Source organism: Myotis lucifugus, unplaced genomic scaffold (genome assembly GCF_000147115.1).
Source record: "Myotis lucifugus unplaced genomic scaffold, Myoluc2.0 scaffold_54, whole genome shotgun sequence".
NCBI lineage: Eukaryota > Metazoa > Chordata > Mammalia > Chiroptera > Vespertilionidae > Myotis > Myotis lucifugus.
In genome coordinates this window covers 2,556,794-2,574,015 of record NW_005871102.1, presented here as the reverse complement: position 1 = coordinate 2,574,015, position 17,222 = coordinate 2,556,794, and positions in this window count along the sequence as shown.

Genomic DNA, 17,222 nt, shown 5'->3' with positions numbered 1-17,222 from the left:
TTGGGCATGGGAGAAATGGAGCTGGGGCAGAGCCAGGGTCCTTTGATTCTCAAGATAGTGTTCTTCTATCTGCATCCTGTAGGATGGGAATGACCAAAGCAGAGTGTGACAGTGCTTGGCCATGGGTAGGGGCCACTCTGTGCCTAAATGTTGCACTGACTCTCTCACCTTAGCCCTACGGGGACCCCATGGAACCAGACTGTCTGGAGCAGCACTGGCTTCTAGTCCCAGTCCAATCAATTAATGACCCTACCAATCATAAAGTAAGCACTGGCCAGTGGTTAGGCCCCTGCTCTGCCATTCAACAGCTGCCTGATCTTGTACAAGTTAATGAACTTCTCTGAGCAATCTGTAATCTGTAAAATAATGAGAGTAGAATAGAAGACCTCTAAGTTCCCTTCCAGGTCACATTTGAGATTCCCTAATTTTGCAACCCAACACTTTTCGAAGATTCTGTATTCTCAGTTATTAAATAAACCACAGCCAGCGCCCACTTCCTGCAGATATCCCGGAGACTCAAGTGTACCTTAGCATTGGACACCTCTGAACTTTCAGTCCTTAAAGAAAGCCATACATTCCGATATAAATCCACTGTAACATGCACAAATAACAAGAAATAGGGGTAGCATGTGGGAAGCTTTTGAACTCTGTTATTATAGTGAGGAAGATGTCCAATCCATAGGGGCCACTGTCATGTACTTAACAAATCAAATATCAGAACACATATTACTAGTATGAAAATAATTCAATGGAAATGGCTTTTACATTTTAAGCTGTGCTAGAATCCCCACAAGATGGTAATAACAACAATACTAATAATAACTAACATGTATTACTTACAATATGGCAGGCACTGTTCTAGTCACTTCATAGACAGGAGTTGATTCAGTCCTCACAACAGTCCTGCGAGGTGGGTACTTCTATTATCCCCATTTTCAAATTAAGCATAACAGTAGCAGCTCACATTTATTGAACACATACTATGTGCTCAATGTAGCAACTGCTAGTCAATGCAAATCTACTAAACAATGTACATAAATTATCTCATTTAATCCAACAGCTAATCTATGAGATAGCTGCACTATGAGACCCATTTTTAGATGGGAAAACTAAGGCACAGAGAGTTAAAGCAGCTTATCTAAGCCTATCCACCTTGAAAAGAACTGCCTGTCTCCAGAGCCTTCGCTCTTAATCGTCATATGCACTGAGTCCTGGTGAAGGATATAAATGCATGTCGATTATGATCTGAGTCCCCACACTACAAAATGAAACTTGTCCTGAGGAGGACATCCCAGTGATTTCTCTGGATTAGAAGAAAGATCTCTATTAGGTCTTTTCCTAAAGTCTCCCCTAACTGAGGGTCCGATGCCTTCAAGAAACATAGCCCCAGCGATAGCAGCAGCCAGGGGCAAGCTCCGCTCCTGCCAATGCTAAGGTACCTCCACAGATCCCCAGACTCCTTTCTTCACTACCCTTACCCTCAGATCCATCATGTCCTCATTGAAATCTAAGGCACATATAACAACTAGTTATAAACAGAAAATCAGTTACTTCCCCAGCTCACTCACTCCGTCTGGGAGGAATCATACAAGATGGATGAATGTTGAGTTTTCTATTATCACTAATACAAACTTTTAATACTGATAATAGCTATTAGTTGATGGTCTATTAACTATCATGAAACATATACTTCCTGGGTTAAGGTCAATTCTGACACAGAACTCCAGGTTTTAGTCCAGATTCAAAATACTGAAAGGTACTCGTGTCATTTAATTGCTGAAATGTGGTCCATGTGTAAATATTTCAAAAATGGCTGTGCCTCCCCCACACCCAAGATGTCTTTAGGAAAGGGGACAGGTTTATGAAAGAGAAAAAGTTTCCCTTGTAAACCCTAGCCCAGCCTTTCTCAAGGCCATAGCCACATCTGGAGACAGGAACAGAAACCAAGGCAGTCTGAATCCCTAAGCTTGTCAGCTGTCCTCCAACTCATTCAACAGGAGATGCCAAGACAACTTCAAGTTTCTTTTCTGCATACTAAACTCTACTAATGTGGTATCATTAAAAGGGCAGGCCCTGTGGGTGACAAATATGGGTTCTAATCTGGGCTCTGCCCCCAGGGCCTGTGTGGTCTCAAGGATAAAAGTGAACCTATGCCCTAGATGAAAGGCCATAATAAGACACATTTATCAGCAATGTATGTGGCACACAGTAGGTGCTTAGTAAACATTAGTATCATAAAAGATATCAACTCCTTCAAATTTTCTACCTACAAGTTTCTCATTTTGAACTTTCAATCGGTCCCAATGATCCATTTTAATGCCACATCTTACTCCGCTCTAAATCTTTCCCATGTTCCAACTGCTCTCTGTTCATCTAAATCTGTCATTCTCAATCCTCATTCTCCAAAGTCCCATTTTTAGAGCAACTATTTTCTACTGAAAATTTGAACACAGTGTGACCTACCCAACATGCTTTCAGTTAATACTCTATAATATTGAAAAAGAAAATAACTTACAGTGAAATTAAATAAAATTCTACATGTAAATATTTCTGACATAACTGCATTAAAGGACATATAAAGTCATCAAATGCCTGAACTTACTTTTCATGAATAAGTTTGAATTTTAGAGAAATAAGAAAAGTATCAACAAACAGCACAGGTATTTTTCTTTACACTGACATATTGAAATCAGGGCTATCAAAGTATATATTTGTAGAGTCAGCATGACTTCAAGAGCACCAAATGCAGACTTACAGGTGTGTGTATGGGTGACGCAAATATGGGAACAGCACTGCCACTGATGGTGTGATTTTTCAAAACCTGGAATAACTCTTGGCAAAATTCACAAACAAATCAAAAGGCAATATTCCTTTAATAACATGTTAGTTGCATTCCTGGAAAGTAAATTTAAAGTGTACGAAAAATGTCCTCACCACTGTGGCTCAGTTGGTTGGGCGTCATCCCATGCACCAAAAGGTTGCTGGTTCAATTCCCAGTCAGGGCATATGCCCAGGCTGTGGACTCAGTCCCCAGTAGGGGGAGTTCAGGAGGCAGCCAATTGTTGCACTCACATCAATGTTTCTCTCACTCTCTCTTCCTCTCTAAAAATCAATTTTTAAAAATACAAAAAATGCTTTTGTTATCAAGCATTTGTATTAAAGATAGAGTTAGGTTCTAGAGTCTGATCATTGTAAATGAGCTTTTTAACCACATGAGTGTTTGGGCAAACATTCCAGAGTTAAGCAGGATGCAATAGGATTCATCCTATGGGACAACCTTGAATTACAGGGACATCTAATGTCCCTGGCACCTGCCTGCTGAATGCCACTGTGACACCAAAACACTCTCACTATTTTCCAAACTGTCCATAGGGGGCAGCACTTCTCCCATTGAGAATCACTTTCTAAACCAATATGCAGACAAATCTAATTGAAACTATCTGAATTTGCTCTTGACACACTGCCAAGATCCACAAGGGAGGAAGCCATGTGGAGGCTTCTAACTGCAATGTTTATGATATTTGGTGATAAAACTGAAGTATATACTCCTCAATAGTGGTTTGAACTATGTGTCTTATATACATACACCCAAATGTATAGAGCACATTCTACTTAAATACACTCAATATCATCCAGTGAGCTTCTCCTTGCTCAAGGAGTTTACTCAGTTCCATTAAGCTCCCTCTACTTAGAAATAAATAAATAGAAAACAATGTTCAAAATTATAGCTCTTGAAATTCAAATCATGGGTTCTGGTCCTTGGCACCCAATGCCACTTAATGTGCCCCAAATTTTCAAAGGGAAACGTTAGCTACAGAGGCCATGGCCATCTCTACCTCCGCAGTTCTTGGGTGGAAGCAGTAAGATCTCAGAAGCCGTGGTGGAGATGTGGTTGCCACTGGAGAGGTATTTCCCACCTAATGCTACACATCAGCTCAGCCAGTGGAGTTTCCATGTTCTCCCTCACCTTGGCCTAAATAAGGCAGGTCAGTTTGCCTGGCCATATAGTTAAAAGTTTCATTTTAACTCAACATTTTGGCCCCATCCTGCCCTCTGGACTAGGTCTTCAGTGAAGAAGCAATTAAGTCATTATGGCCTCACCTAATCTTCTAGGAAACATACGTTGAGCACTTGTCACCCATCACAATAGATTCTGGGGCTGCACTGACAATATACAAGCATGCCTTAGACTACCTCACAGACTGGTTAGAGAGACAGTCCCAACATGAATCAATTAAGACATGGCTGTAAGTACGATCTCAGAAGTCTGAATGAAGTGATATCAGACACCAAGGATAAATAACCAACCCCTCATGCAGTAGTCATGGGGCTGTCACAGAGGGGTGATTTCTGCACAGCGTCTTAAGTGAGGACTAGTTTTCCAACTCAAGGGCATTTCTAGAGAGAATGGCATGTACAAGATGCCCCAGTTAGCATTTCATTCAAGCCTCCAAGAGAACATTTGTTGCCAAGTCCTGCTGATTGCCCAGGTTTACGTGTGGGGTTTTTTTCCCCAATGACCATGCAAAGCAATCTAGGGTGGTTCCTGCATCTTATTTTCTGTGCATCCCAGAGGTCTGCACAGAAATTGAGGAACCATGAGAAATTTTGATCACTAAGAAGAAGAAATTCCTAGAGAGAAGCTTTTCCGCAGCTTGCTGTTGAAGAGCCTGGAGCCCTTCCCAGCAGACTAAGACCAGAGGACATACAGAGGGTGAACAGCTTTCAAAGACATGATGAAAAAAGCACTATTTCAATAGCAAAGGGCTACCTGTTCCTTATTTCTCTTTCCAGCATCAGGCTCAGCCAAGCCAGACCAGAAAGAAAAGCATGGCCACATACAGGAAAGGAAACAATCCACTAAATGAAAAGACAACCTATAAAATGAGAGAAAATCTGTAAACTGTATGTCTGATAAGGGGCTAATATCCAACGTATAAAAGAAACTCATACAACTCAATAGCAAAAACATAAATTAATTAAATTAAAAAAACCCCACAAACTCAAAAAATGATCAAAGGGCCTGAATAAACATTTTTCCCAATATTAGACATACACAATATTAGACATCAATAGGTATATGAAAAAGATGTTAAACATCATTGATCATCAGGGAAATGAAAATAAAAACCCCATTGAGACATCCCACACCTGCTAGGTGGCTTTTCATAACAAATAAAATACAAGATAACAAGTGTTGGTGAGGATGTGGAGAAAAGGGAACTTTGGTAGAAGTAGAAATGTCCATTGGTGCAACTGCTATGGTAAATAGCAGGAAGAGTCCTCAAAAAATTAAAAATAGAACTATCATATGATCCAGCAGTCCCACTTCTGATATATGTCCAAAGGAAAATTGATCAGAATCTTGAAGAGGTATCTGCATTTCCATGTTCTGCAGCATCATTCACAATATGTGTACACACACACACACACACACACACACACACACACACACACGGAATCTTACTCAGCCATGAGAAAGAAGGAAGAACTGAATGGAAACAGAGTCTGTGTGTGAGGGATCTGCTCTGCTGAGCACGGCAGCATGTGGCTCTTGCTCGGTCAGGCCACCATGACCTAAGCCTGTGCTTTCCTCCACTTGCCTCCCACCTGCCCCTGGCAACCTCCTCCTCCCTGTCTGGGCCCCAATGCAGTTCACTCGCCCAGACTCATGCCCTGCGCTCCATACCAGCCTTGGCAGCCGATGAGGAGCCTGGCACAGCTCTCGAGCTTTCTAAGCTCTGCTGTCAGTCGGCTCTTGTCTGCCTGGTCAGACCAGCACATAGGCATTTGGAATGAAAGGGTTTGGTGAAGGGCTTATCCAGCAGGGAAATGAAAGGCCTTTACTTAGCACCTATTAAACTCCAATCCCAATTTCATTTATCACCATGTGAGTCTTGGGCTCCGCCAAGATATTAGGATATAGGTGAAAGGAAAAGGGTTCAGAGATGACTGAAGTCTCTTCAAGAATCTGAGGAATAATTTGTAAAGGTTACATAAACAGCCATAACTTTAACCAAAATTATTTAAATCTGTGAGACCAGGCACACACAGACTATAAGACTGTCAGACCCAGAATCTCAGCTGGCCTCTTTCATGAGTCTGCCTTTAAAAGACCTGTGAATAAAGAGCTGGCCGCAGTATTTATGGGTGGTTTGAATTTGTAAAGTATTGTCTAATGGTAAGATAAAGGAACTTTGAAAAGAGATTGCCTGAGTGTGAATACTGCCTAGGGAACATGGGCCAGCATGGGGGGAGGGGGCGAAAAAGGACTAAAGAAAAGCAAGACTGATCCAAACAAGAGTGGAAAAAGGTTGTAAGTTTCATCTCTTCCCTCATCTCTAAAAGCAATCATGAGAGGTTGTTCAGAGGAAAACCCGGCTTGACTTGGCTTCAGGAAGAGGCTTGAAGAACACAGTAGGTCCAGGCACAGGCTCTGCAGTCAATCATCTGCCGCTCTGGGGCTTGGCATCTGCATTTACTATCACTATAACCTCAGACAAATGTCCTCACCCCGTCTTGATTTCCACTCCTATACAATGGAAAAAATAATAGTACTTAGCTCATAGGTTGCAAGGATTACATAATAAATGACAGTGAAGTGCTTGGTTCACTGACACCTAATATGCTCAGGGAAGACAGCTGGCCCTTGGGTTTGTCCTGGCTCCAGGGGGCAGAAGTGGCAGAGGACAGGGGAGATTTGGAAGAGGTATTCACTGGGGAGTGTGTCTGAGCAGAATAAAATGTTAGGATGAGAAGGTGAGAAACAATGAGATCCAAACACAGCCCATTGCACTAGAAGTCACTGTGTTGAGACAATGAAAAAGCAGAGTTGAGGCAACAGATCTCCAAGCATCAGGGTCCCAAAGAAAATAAAGAGATATAAGGACCCAGGCTGAATGGCTGGGTTCGGGACACAGAGCTCAAGAAGAAAGAAAGAAGCCATGAAACATGAGGTTAAATTTCGTAGGTGTGGGTAGAGGTGAAAGAATCAGCAGAGGTCCAGGTAGCCAAAAGGTAGCCAAGCACGAACGTCATGGTCACACTAGAGGTCTAGGCCAGTGATGGCGAACCTATGACAAGCGTGTCAGAGGTGACACGTGAACTCATTTTTTTGGTTGATTTTTCTTTGTTAAATGGCATTTAAATATATAAAATAAATATCAAAAATATAAGTCTTTGTTTTACTATGGTTGCAAAGATCAAAAAATTTCTATATGTGACACGGCACCAGAGTTAAGTTAGGGTTTTTCAAAATGCTGACATGCCGAGCTCAAAAGGTTCGCCATCACTGGTCTAGGCAGCCAAGCTATGGTCCCAGGGGTCACAGCGTTAACAACCGAAGATACCTGGCTCTAGGACAAGGCTGCATATTCTGTGTTTGTGTAGGCCAGGCTCTCAGATGCCTAAGGCAGACAAAGCCAAAGAGAGAGCCCCTGACTAAGGCATCCTGGGAGGTTACTTATATAGTGAAATTGAAGGGTTGTTCCTTCCACTGGGGAAGTGCCAAATTTATTTCATTCATTGATTTATCTGTGTCAGGGAAAGATGCTGCACCAGTCACACACACACACACATACATCATACCTCCTTCATTTTCAAATGACCATCTTCTCTTTTTTTTAGCAAACACACACACACACACACACACACACACACACACACGACTTATCTCCTTAAGCACTGAACAAAGAAGGAAAATAAATAAGAGAACATAGAGTTTGGTGCAAGGGGTGTTCTAGTTCTGTGCACAGGTATCTGATGCACCAGGCAGATGGATAGGAATTTAAACTAAGTCAGAGTATGGAATTCATCGAGCACCTCATACATTTGGAGATCCACTTCAAGTGTATGCTAGATGAAACGGCATGAGAATAACTCAAGTCCCAAGTATAAAGCAGTGGACACAGATGTGCAAATAACACCTAAGCCTTGTCCACTGCCTTGGAGGGAGGGGACAGTGGGTATCCACTGAGTCAACACTGAGAAACAGAATTGAATCTGTACCAAGTGCACTCAAAGAAAAAGAACAATCAGAGTAAAACCCATTTCTCCAACATGCTTTCCCTCATTATCAACCAGGTCTAGAAGAATCTATGAATAATGGTCTCTTTAGGAAAAAGAAATCCTAGGAAAATAATCTGTCCGACCCCAATGGGGGTCTGCAAGGAAGCAATGTGGCACAGAAGTCAGGTACATGGGCTCTGGAGTCCCATGAGGGAGGGCTAAGCCTCACTCTACTAAATACTACATAGATGCCTCTCACTCTAAGCCTCTGATTCTCATCAACAAAATCAAGACGGTAACTGGACCTCCCTCAGAGGGTTGTAGGCAGATTAAATGAGATAATATATGAGCAGAATTTAGTAGTGTCAATATAGACTATACATATCCAATGCCTGTTAGTATTAATACCACTTGTATATTGGTTGATGCCCCTAAATTTTTACTCCTTCCTACATGTACTGGGCTTTGTAGTGCCCTCCCACATTGGCTCTGGGCGTGGCCATTGGGGTGTTAGTAAATGTGACCAAGATGAGGCTTAAAAAGTGTTTACACGACTGGCCATGCTTGCACCTGCTGCTCTGCCGTGGCCTTGAGAACATGCCAAGGCTCACCTGCTGGAGGATGAGAACTAAGGACATTCTGGGTCACCCAGCACGACCAACCCTCACACAGGTAAGGACATCTAACCTAGATCAGCAGAGCACCAGCCAACCTGCAGCTAAGCTCAGAAGTAGGGACTGGTCTAGCCAAGATCAGCCAAGTCAGATCAACTCCACAAGCACATGAGCTAATAAATCTACCGGCTGTATGACACTGAGGTTTTGTTTGTTAGGTAGCATTATTATAGCAATAAATAACTGATACGTTATTATTGTTAGTGTTGTTAGTGTCATTCTTAGTTGAATCATTACTTTTCAGAGGAGCATAAAAAGGCTCACCCATACCTACATAGCTAAACATCTTTCTCACAAACTGTTATTCTTTACAGAGAAAGAAAGCAAGACTGAGATAAAATGAGCAGGTAGCTGCTGCTTTGGACTTGGTGCCATGTTTTCCTGACAGGTTGCTGCTAATGATGCTATTATTTTTCTAGTGAGTAGAGATAACCGTGACAGTGTAACCTCACAGGCTGCTATAATGAATTTTTAATTAGTTTAATTAATGAAGAGCCCTTCTTCCATCAACTTAGATTCTAGCCTTATATGTTCCCACAAACACTTTGCAACATGAGGTCCTAAGAAAGCACTTGTCAGGATACCTGCAAAATCAAAGGCATGAGATGAAATGTGTCCTTGGGGCTTCTTGCCTTCACTTTCAAATAATAACCACAGCCCTTGCTCATTATCGGGTATAAAGCTAAGCATTTAGCATTATCTAATTTATTCCTCACAAAAATTCAAAACTCAGGACTATTCTTACCCCCATTATATATCTGAGAAAACTGAGGCTCAGAGAAGTAACATCGATGTTTCCAAGCTCATATGGCTGGTAAGTGACATAGCTGAATTGGAATCTAAGTCTGTCTGACCCCATTCTTGTAACTTCCAGAGATGCCCTTTCTCTGGCCCTAATCCCAACCTCGCCCTCATGCCCAGTGCTTTCCTGCTCTCTCTGTCTCCCCCTAACACACTTTACTCTCAGATGAAACCCAGTTGCATGTTATGCCTGTTATCATAGAATTACTTCAATTGTGAGAGAGGGTAATCCCTAAAGAGTAGTATATTAAACTAAATAGAATGTTTTTAATTTAGATATTATGAAAGTGAAATGTGGTAGTCAGCAAAATAAGGTATTATGGGCTCCCCAATCATCAAAAATCTGGGTTCCTTCTCTTTTTTTGCTCCAAGATATCACTATATGCCTCTGCCTCATAGTCCAGCATGGCTACTTGAGCTCCAGGGAGCACATCTACATTCCAGCCAGCAGTATGGAGGAAAGGGGAAGAGGGATGCCCCTTTCTCCTAAAAACATTTTTTCTTGTATTGTATTGTATTCATTCTCTCTGTACCTCTTTTTCACTTCATGCTCCCCATTTTTCTTCACCCTTGGCAGGCTGGTTCATTCCTCTCCACTCTCCACTCATACACCCTTCTATGATCTCCCTCTGATCTTGAGAATGGAAACAGGAGCATGGGGAACACGGTAAAGAGCAATCTTGGATCCTTTTGCACCCCAATGAGCAAGATACTTAGCAATTTGCAGAAGATTTCATTGGAATTTTGAACAGGATTCTAGAGCAAATAATTTCCATTCCACCTCTTTGCAAACGCTCCCTATTCCTCATTCTTCTTTCCAAATCTCCCCAAAGCCCCATCTCTGTGTCTTTGCAGTTGAATTGCATGAAACAAAGTTTCAGAAGCCCCCCTTTACCAGCCTAGGAGGCTACCCATGAGAGAGCAGCTCTGGATCTGCAACGGTTGCTTCTCATGGGCACACACCTCTTCTATGCTCAGATTTAGATAAGCCATGGCACATGTTGAAATAGGCTTTCCTGACATTAGAAATCCTAAGTAAAAAAACTTCCCTTCTAGTTGTGACTCTATACTATCTGCTGACATCATCAAATATCTTCAAATGTGTTCATTATTTTTTTTCTTATCTAAAGTCAACTGGGTATGTTAGAAATGTTCTCCCCCATTCTAAGCCATTGAAATGGCTCTTCTGATCTGGGCAAGTTGAAGCCACCATCTTGCCAAGGCTGTGGGAAGCAATGCCTCAGGAAGATTGGGAGGGAAGTCAGGCCTGGAGGAGAAGTAAGTGAGTAGGCTGGGCCCAGAGAACACCCACAAATCATCAGTTAACCTAGATGCTAATGTTAGAAGCCAGGCAAAAGAGTCAGGGAGCTATGGCAATCCAACACGACCCCCACACACACACCCCCACACACCCTTCCCTCCCTATCCTCACCACTGCTGCTCTCGGGCAGAGTTCTCTAGCCCAACACTATCTGACAGAAATGTGCCACAAGCCCGATGTGCCATTTAAAATTTTTCTAGTAGCCCCTAACCAGTTTGGCTCAGTGGATAGAGCGTCGGCCTGTGGACTCAAGGGTCCCAGGTTTGATTCCGGTCAAGGTCATGTAGCTTGGTTGCGGGCACATATCCAGTAGGGAGTGTGCAGGAGGCAGCTGATCGATGTTTCTCTCTCATCGATGTTTCTAACTTTCTATCCCTCTCCCTTCCTCTCTGTAAAAAATCAATAAAATATATTTTTAAAAAATAAAAATAAATAAATAAATTTTTTCTAGTAGCTACATTTTTTTAAGTAAAAAGGAAAAGGTGAAATAATTTTGATAATGTATTTTATATCATCAAATATATTCAAAAATATTATCACTGGAAAACATAAATTAATAGTTGTTTAACAAAACAATTAATGAAACATTTTAAATTTCTTTTTCACAAACTAAGTCTTCAAAATCTGATGTGCATTTTATACTATGGCAGGTCTGGACCAGCCACATTTCAAGAGCTCCACAGCCACACATGGCCGGTGACTGCTGTGATGGACAGCACAGGTCAGGACAGACCCTCAGTGCTCAGAATTGGGTCCAGGGACCAGCACTACTGATATCACAGAGCACTGTGATATCACAAATCTCAGCCGTCACTGAATGGAACCTGCATCTTAGCCAGTTCTTCTGGGGACAGGCACTTCCAAGTTTAAGAAAAACTGCCAGAGAGGCAGAAGTCCTCTCAAAGAAAATCTGGTGTGACCAATATTAACAACTGTATGTATTAGCATGACTATAGATGCAGCAGGGAGGGGCTGCAAATGTCCCCACTCCTGGCCAGTTGCTCAGAGAATAATAGTTTAACTAAGTAGTGTTACAGTTGAATAAGAAATAGCTCCAAATGGAGTGGTCTGAAGAAACAAAAGGCTTATCTCCTCAGCAACTGAAGGCCACCTAGTGGTCCAGGATGCGAGCTCAGCCTTAATAAAATGGCTTAAGGCACCAGTGACTGCAATCCAGTCACAGGAAGTATTTCAAGCATAATCACCACCTCTCCAAAATAACTCCCTAGCAGCCTACCAAGAGGCCTAAAATCTGTACCATTTGACTGACACCTCTGGATTAGGTGTTATTCTCAGAAGTCCTAGGCAATGGCAGGCTCATGTCTGGAAGGGGCCCCACTGGGTAGGTTTGCCTGCGCCACACTCAGAATCTGTTTGTGGCACACATGCCGAGAAAAGAAGCAGAAAACCAGCATTTTGATAGGAACAGGGAAAGTTCTGAAGCTAGCAAAGAGTGGCCTGGAGGGAGGATGGAGAGTGTGCAACGGAACAGCAGTGAGGAATCCAACACAAATGTCACAAACCTACATACACCGTTGACATGAACACATCTGCATTAATCCCACCAATGCCGAGGGCATCCTGCGAGCAGGGAAGCTTCTGGTCTAGTTGGGGGTGCCCCAGGGGGTGTTCGATGCATGTGTATGGCATCAAATGATCATACTGATGTTTGGCAGAGATGGAAACAGAAACAGGCAGAAGGGATCTAAGGAGTACCGGACAGAAAGTCAGGCAAGTCCACAAAGAAGACACAACGTGAACGTGACTTGTCTGCCTGCCAGGTGGTGGCTGGAGTGACACTCCCACTGTGCTGGTCCACAGCCAGGTAGGCACAGGAAGCTCTTGTCCTTCAGGCCCTTGGCCACAACTAAAGGTGAGTACCCAGGAAGGGCATGAACGTAAGCCTTCCCTAGCACACATTTGTTACCAGTGGCCAGGAGGAGAGTCAAACAAACACACCACCATGAGTAAATCGGCTCCTGTTTGAGCAGGTGCCCTTTTCCGAATGAAATTGCGTGTGTTACTTTTAATATCTCATGTCCATCTGCTCCGGCTGTTTCCTCTGGCCCACACTGGAAAGCTCCGTCCCATTACCTGGATGGAGATGTGACCATGCAGTCACCTTCACCAGGCTACAGGGACACGCTTGGCTTCTCTCTCACACAAACCCCAGGAAGTATAAATAGCAATGCTGCTTTTATTTGTAGACTTAATGCTCATGGGAAAGCTGGCTCAGAGACATAAAAGCTTACCTCCTCCAATTCACTGAACTTTGGGCCCATAATTCTTGCAGTTCAAAAAACTAAATAGAGGTCAGCAGTTTCTGCCTAAGGTACCAGAGGGAAAGAGCAGGAGCGGGCTATTAAACCCAGCAAATGTGCTTGTGTGTTTTCAATTTTCTCCTGTTGTTTCTGCCGGGGTCTTCCACAACCACATTGCTGCTGGTTTATGGAGTAAAAAGAAACGTCAGAGTGAGAGGCAGCTTTTCTTCAGCAACTCTGCCAAAATGTCAAGGCCAGTCTCAGCCCAGGCAACCCTCACCCACAAGGCCCCTAGGGAGCCCCGTTCCCAAGATACAGATGTGCTACCATTAACATCAACTTTGGTCAGCACCGAAATGGGCCCGAGGGCCGGCTCATATTCAGTATGAGTCCCATAAAAATACTGAAGACTACTCACTTAATTGGTATTTTTTTTACTGACTTGTGTACTGTTGGAAACAAAGTCCTGGGAATTAGTGTAAAGGACCACACTGACCCCTAGAACCTCTAATCAATCAAGTATTTGCTGGTTGTTAAACAGTGACCTTGGCACATCCTTGTAAGGAGCTCCCAGAAAGAAAAGCTGCTCAGTTACTCGCCTTTCTGCAGAGAGAACAGTGACCCATTTTCTTGAGAGAATTAATTGAAAGTCTAGACTCTGTGGGGGAACTTGAAAAGGGCAAATACCACTTCAAGAAACATCATCAATGTTTCTGATGGATAGGCTCTCAATAAATATTGATTGACTCTAGGACTATAATTCCAGGTTTATAGCCACCTTTATACTGTACTTATAAACACCGTAACACCCAAACAGAGCCTTTTTTTTCAGATTCCATCCTTGTTCAGAAAGTCATGCATCTGGCAGGCTCTGCCTCTGACACAATACACTGAAAACCAATGATGGTGAACCGTGAACATCCCACAGGGTCAAGTCAGACTAACTTACATCAACAGTAATGCAGAGCTACTGAAAGCAGGCAGGATCCAAGTTGGATCTGGTCTGCCTGCCTGCTGCTAGGAACCGTGTTGGTGTGAACACTCCTCTTGACATCAAAAGAGCTCCATATTTGCTTGGCAAATAACTCAATACAAATTAGAACATTCAGTTCCACTTTGGCCTGGTTGCGTCCTGTAGACAGAGCTAAAACTGGTTGTCTTTTATGAACTACCAGAGTGGCCTAAGATATTGGGCCTGATGAAACTTTCATGTGGTCATAGAATTGATTCTCCCTGTTGGAAGCAAAAAGTAGAGTTGTATGAAAGTGGAGAGAGAAAGGGGGGGGAAGTGCATAAACTTCCTTAGCCCCATATAATTTTGGATTCCAGTTCTCAGGTCCTGTTTTCCAATCCAACCCCAATATCTGACATGAAACAAACACCTTTAACTTAAAATCATGAATTTTCTAATTCTTACAATTCACAAATAATGAAATTAATATCCAGAGATTTGAAGTGACTTATCCGAAACCACACAGGTATTTAGTGGAAGTCTCTATTTCAGTCCCAGCCTCTTTCTACCACAATTTAAGGGGGAAAGGAGAATCTGCTAAAGCTGTCTTAAGATGTAGGCAGGACTTAAGCATCACATTTGTTCAACACCTGAAACTGTGATTCCTAGATCTGGCCATCCCAAGTCACTGGGGACATCTCGTCTCCCAGGACTGCAGGCAGTAGCACCAGGGATGCTGGGCCTACTGCCCTATGTTATAAGAGCAGATAGCTTGCTGGCCTCTGAGTAGGGCTGAATTGTGAGCCTTATCTTCTTTTGCAGCCACTATTACATGCCCACTTGCAAAAGTGAAAGAGAAACTTCCAGCCTTGGCCCAGTGGCTCAGTTGGTTGGAACATAGCCCCATACACTAAAAGGTTGCAGGTTCAATTCCTGGTCAGGGTACATATAGGAAGCCACCAATCAAAGTTTATCTCTCTCCCTCTCCTTCTTCCTGTCTCTCTAAAATCAATTTTTAAAAAAAAAAAAATTTCCATAATGTGTGTCAAGTGATGCTACTGAAATTTTTAGCCAGTTTCTGTGCATCAAGCATTGGAATTTCTCCAGCCCATTGGTATTACTTCTCTTAGCATTAAAGAAGGGATGAGAGAAGAAAAACTCTAAAGAAATGGCACAGATGGCAAAAATCAGTGGGAGAAAAGAAAACCTGGCCTCGAGAGAAAGTAAGTGGTACTATGTATGCAAACATGTTGATAAAAAAAGAAAAAGGCAAGTGGTCATCTTGCAGGGTTAAAAAGTAAAGGCTAGTGATGGATCGCCATGCCGGCAAATGTTCCATGGCATTGAAAACAGAGCTAGCCACAAAATCATTTTTTCTCCAGGTTTTTTGTTTAGGTTGGAAAATGCAACATTAAGACATGGGTGGTGAGGGAAGGCAGTGCACCAGCTCATGCACCAGTTCTCTTGGGCTGATAGCTGCTCCCCTTCCCTCTTCCTCCCACTATTACCCTACCCTCACCGCAGAAGACAAGAGAATACCTTACAACTCCCTAGCATCGACAACTCCAGCACTTCCATGTGCAGACCTCAGTGAATTCAGCAGCTGGGAGATCAGTGGCCCATCCAAAATTGATAAAGAACTCATACAACTCAACACCAAAAATCCAAACAATCCAATTAAAAAATGGGCAAAGGACCTGAATACACACTTCTCCAACAAGGACATAAAGATGCTCAATGTCACTTACCATCAGAGATACAAAAACTAAAACCACAATGAGATATCACTTCACACCTGTCAGAATGGCTATCATCAATAAATCAACAAACAAGTATTGGCGAGGATGTGGAAAAAAGGGAACCCTCGAGTACTGTTGATGGGATTACAAATTAATACAGGTATGGAAAACAGTATGCAGGTTCCTCAAAAAAATTAAAAATAGAATTGTCTTAGGACCCTACAATTCCATTTCTGGATATATATATACATATGAAAAAAATCCAAAACACTAAATCAGAAAGATATATGCACCTCTGTTTACTGTAGCATTATTTATAATAATAAAGAGATGGAAGCAATCCAAGTGCCCATCATTAGATGAGTGGATAAAGAAGTAGTACATATATACAATGGAATATTACTCAGCCATAAAAAAGAAGGAAGTCTTACCATTTTCGATAACATGGATGCTCCTAGAGCAGCAGTCGCCAACCTTTCAGACCTCATGGACCACCGGTTGGTGACCACTGCTCCAAAGGTTTCCTTAAATTAGCAATCACCAACCTTTCAGACTTCATGGACCACCAGTGGTCCACAGACCACCAGTTGGCAACCGCTGTCCTAAAGGGTATTATGCTAAGTGAAATAAGTCAGACAGAGAAACACAAATACCTTATGACTTCACTTATATGTGGATTCTAAAGAACAAAATAAATGAACAAACAAAACAGAAACAGACTCATAGACACAGAAAACAAACTAAGGGTTTCCAGAGGGAAGGAGCTTGGGCGGGGGGGCGGTGCTGGGTGAAAAGGGTGAAGGGATTAAGAAGTACAAATTGGTAGTTACAAAATAATCATGGGGGTGTAAAATATGGCTTAGGAAATATAGTGACTAACAGTGTAATAACTATGTATGGTGCCAATGGGTACTAGACTTATCAAGGGCATCACTTCATAAATCACATAATTGTGTAATGACTATGCTGTACATCTGAAATGAATATAAGATTGAATGTCTATTATTGAAAAATTAAATTAAATTAAAATTTAAAAATGTAAAACCTTATAGTTTACAATGTTTTCCAAAATATATATAACTTTCAGAGAGACCAGCATTTCCCACACAGACTTTCAATGGACCTCTCTAATTCCTGTAAAATTACCAATAGCCAGAATTTTTTTAAATTCAATCTTATTTTAAAGATTAAGACAGTCATTCTCAAATATGACTGTGTATCAGAATCATTTAAAAAAAATTTTCAAAAATACAGAAGGTCCAGAAATCTGAATTGTTTCAAGCTTCCCAGACAATTCTGATTATTCCATTTACATCATGAAGAACCACCATCCTAATATATCAAAAGAAATCCTGAACATCTTTTTGCCATACCCATGTATCTACATTATAATTTGTTAAGTAAAGCAGAACACTATCTTAATGCATTATATCTTTCAGAGTGTTGAACTACACAAGCAAAAGCACA